Raw genomic sequence first — 3997 nt, 5'->3', positions numbered from 1 at the left:
TATCACACAAGTTAAAAACTAAAGTATAGTATTTTTTAGGTTCAAATTATACAAATTGCACATAGACACATTTTATCCATACATTTATCCATGTTATTCTTTCAGAAGTCTCAAGTTTTAATGTTACCATTTACAAAGTAGCTAGTATAATTATGAACCGACGTCATTTTTAATTTCATCATAAAACCTTTTTTTAGTTATCAAAATAATATTTAATATTATCAAAATAAAAAATATACAAATCTTATGAAAAAAAATATGTTAGCGCCCTTTATTTCACATCCCGCCATTCCGTACGCCAAAAAAATTGAAAAATTACAGCCCCTTTTCCTGAACCTCCTCCTGTGCACTCTCTTATCGGACAAAAATGAATTGCAAAACCCTAGTCACCACCACCTCTACTCCTTACCACCATAATTGTGCCTTCCTCGATTCGTGTCGCCTGTTAAACGGGGCTCGGTTAATAAAATGTTTGGAATTAGCGATCTTGTTGCATGTGATGATGAGCAAAAAAGGTAATTAACCTAGAAATAGAGGTGCATTTGTTTCTTTGAATCATATTTCATTTTCTAATTTCTACTTCCTTAACCTGGGTATGTAAATACTATGACATTTTAACATGATTTATGTACATACTTTGCTATAAAATAGTGTTAAGGAACATTGAGAGCAAGATGACTCTATGACAGTGCGGTAGAACTGGAATTAAAGGGGCATTCACATGTTTGAGTATTCTTCATGATAAGCTTCTTAATTTTATTCTTGTTTTCTCTCATACATTAATCATTTTTTATAGGAAAATGCGAAATGAAACTATATTTTGCAAGAATGTTAGTAGCTTCTTTTGTCATTTTCCATTGAACAATGTTTATTTTCAACAAGGTACTATGTTGCTTCTTCTATCTCGCCTGTTCTCTCGTTCTATTAATTAATCTTTACGTAATTGGCGTTTCTTCTTCTATGTGATAATGTATTGACGTTTTACCAAACATTTATTCTTTATTATGGTTTCATTGGTTGCTTTTTTCTCATGTACAATTTATGGGATCTACCAAACATATTTTCTAGTTATATGCTAGCAATGAATAACAACAACAGTCACTATAGCATTCAAGAACCCTTGATTAACAGTGAGATATGCATCCATAATCAATGTAAGTTTTGATGCTACATATACTTCCTTTAGTTAACTTATTATGGATTATGCAAATACTATACTCCTCCATGTCTAGCACTAGCTGGGGATCTGACATCGTTTGAAAACATAATTTTTTAGTGTTGCAATATAGTGAAATATTGAAGGTCTAAAGAATGAAAACGATGAGTTCTTCGGTAATGTGACTTCTTTGAAACGAACATAATTGCATTTCTCTTCCATAACAGTTATATGTTGACAAACTGAGCATGTTATGTTTCATGTGTAGGCAAATATTGATTGATGAAAGCAGCAGACGAAGTCACAAATAAAATTAGAACCTCATATCAACAGATGTTGAAGAAAACCACCAGACTCTCTAGTGAAGCTTATTGATGTTTGTGGTTATATATAAATTCAAAGGAGATTTCAGAAGATACAAGTGAAGAAATGGTAGTAAGTAAACTGCCATGGCTGTTCATGCTGCAACACCGCCTTCTAGTTTGAATCCCTTCTAATTGTGTTCATCCCAAACTATAAGCATTTGAACATTCCGATTTAACGTGTTCAAATTTATACTTAGGAACTTGTGTTTCTTATTTGTAGTGGAACGGCGTGAACCATTACTACAAACACATGGACTAAGTTTTTATTGAACATAAAAATCATAAAAGGTACACTGAAATAAACACCACTCCTTTTTAAGAAATATTTGGTTCATGCTGACCAGCCAAGTTTTACGTGACGATGATTCAGGAAATGATATTTGAAGAGCACAAAAATTTGGTAGACGAGATATTGAAATTGAGACTAGAAAAGTCAGAAGAAGATCGAGGCTGCTAGCATTGCTTTTGAGTGCCTAGAAGTTGTAAGAATTTGATTAGTTCTTGTGATTTTGTGATTATTGGCATGCATTATGTTTGAATATGTGAGTTTCTGAATCTGATAAATATGTAGGGAGTGATGTAACTGCATCCAAGAAGATCAGGTTTGAAGACTACCGTTAGCAACATATGTATTTGTTTATTCCCAAAAACCCATCAGTATCCACAATTTTCTTAAATGTGCGATTATTTCTCTCATCCAGTTGCCTAGAATATTGATGGACATTTAGGAACAAGATGCAAAGGAGTTTTCAGGTGCACATCTACCTTGCTTGGCTCAATATACAACATGAATAATTGCAGGCATATTGATGCTTGTGGGTAATTGCAAAAAGGTTTGTGTCAATGTCCTCTGATTCAAGCTTTTAGCTTTTGTACACGATGAAAGTGGCCATTCAAATCACTGTAAGGTTGTTTGACACTTACGGGGCGAGCTTGCTGCTACTGCCGAGAATGAAAACAGATTATGGTGGGGGCATGCAAAAAACCTCTCAACTGGATCCATATGACATCTCGTTAGATGTTTTGTAAGATTGGATCTTAATGATCTTAATATGTAAGAATTCATTTAGAAATTTAGGTAGGGGCTTTTTTATTGGTTAAATGCAAAAATAAGAGTATAATAGTTGTAAACTTAAGATTTTTTTGTATCAATATTGTTGTTTTATGAAATTTTATTTAAAAAAAATTATGTAGGAAATGACCCGGTTGTTTATCTGAGAACTGGGATCTATTTCACATATGAAAGTAGTATTGAAAGGATTTATATCACCCGGTTTGGAGGATTAGAACCGGGTCTTATCTACTTATATGACGGTGTTCTTGTACCCTTATATGTCCCGGTTGTAAAAATAAAACGCGTCCTTTGCAGACTGATTGGAGCCGGTTTTAAAACCGGGTTTTATTTCTTTTTTCACATAGGACTCGCTGGCATTAAGACCCGGTTTAAAACCGGGTTATTTAACTGATATAACCGGGTCCTATAAGGCTTTTTGTAGTAGTTTTTCGATTTTCGTCTTTGAAATGTTGGTGCATGCCTATTTAACGAAAGCTCATTTGCTAAACATTACACATGTAGACTATCATCGTATGCCTTTAAAACAGTGTCTTATATCTTTAAACAATTATCGTACATAATAATATACGTCTGAAATAACATACAAGTGCAAATGCTCATAGTTCTCACCCAAGTTATCTCAAGACCAACCTCATGCGTCTTTGAAATGGGAACTTGTCCAAGTAATAAAGGCACGTTTGCCAAACATAACTTATATGGACCGTCCTTAACTTGGATGATGTATCTATTACACAAGATCCACATACAAGGTAGCTAGCCTAATATGCAAATAAAGCATGTCTAGAATAATACCACAACATCTTTACAACATTAAGTTTATATGTTTATGTATACAAATCAAATCTGAAAATATATTTAACTTTCCTTTTAAAAATGTCTTTCAAAGATGTATTTTCATAAATGCACAACATATACATATATTATGACACATAACACATAATTGTATGTAAACGGTTTTTAAAAATTTAAAACATTACTAAAACATCATTAATACATTGGGAAAATATTTTAGATATGTACTCATCTCTAATAAGTCCACGAAAAACTAAATGTATTCAACCTTCGTCTTATACCCGGTTTAATCCGCCAAAGGACTTAAACATAAATATAATTTTGCTATAAGTCAATATATATTTTATAATATATTTACTTGTATGGAAAATTAGGAAAATTAGGAGATACATAATTATCTATTTTAAATTATACTCGCACCACACCATGCTTCTCTTTGTTCTCCTCTTTTATAATAAAATCCCTGGTAATTTTATTGAAGATTGATACGGGTTGTATCATATTTGTCTTGAAGACTAACATGGGATATATGATACACGACACTGGTCGTATAGATCTTGTTGAAGTTGATATGGGTTGTGTCCCTTAAAGTGGGGCACTCTTTTTGGT

The 3997-nt window shown here is 32.7% G+C and overlaps 1 long non-coding RNA gene across 3 annotated transcripts; it reads left to right on the top strand.

Moving 5' to 3' along the window:
* The first annotated feature begins 316 nt into the window (after positions 1-316).
* On the top strand, positions 317-2614 carry LOC145073705 (uncharacterized). Of its 3 annotated transcripts, XR_013691509.1 has the most exons (9): positions 317-515; positions 797-882; positions 1069-1154; positions 1277-1332; positions 1425-1591; positions 1742-1809; positions 1892-2003; positions 2093-2123; positions 2223-2614. It is a non-coding gene; the product is annotated as an uncharacterized LOC145073705 (long non-coding RNA). The 3 variants fall into 3 exon arrangements; XR_013691511.1 differs by lacking the exon at positions 797-882; XR_013691508.1 differs by lacking the exons at positions 317-515; positions 797-882 and having other exon boundaries at positions 900-1154.
* Positions 2615-3997: the final 1383 nt, after the last annotated feature.

Source organism: Lactuca serriola, chromosome 9 (genome assembly GCF_051521515.1).
Source record: "Lactuca serriola cultivar US96UC23 chromosome 9, Lser_US96UC23_V15, whole genome shotgun sequence".
Lineage (NCBI taxonomy): Eukaryota > Viridiplantae > Streptophyta > Magnoliopsida > Asterales > Asteraceae > Lactuca > Lactuca serriola.
The sequence above is the reverse complement of the archived record's forward strand: the minus strand, read 5'-3'. Positions and strand labels throughout refer to the sequence as shown.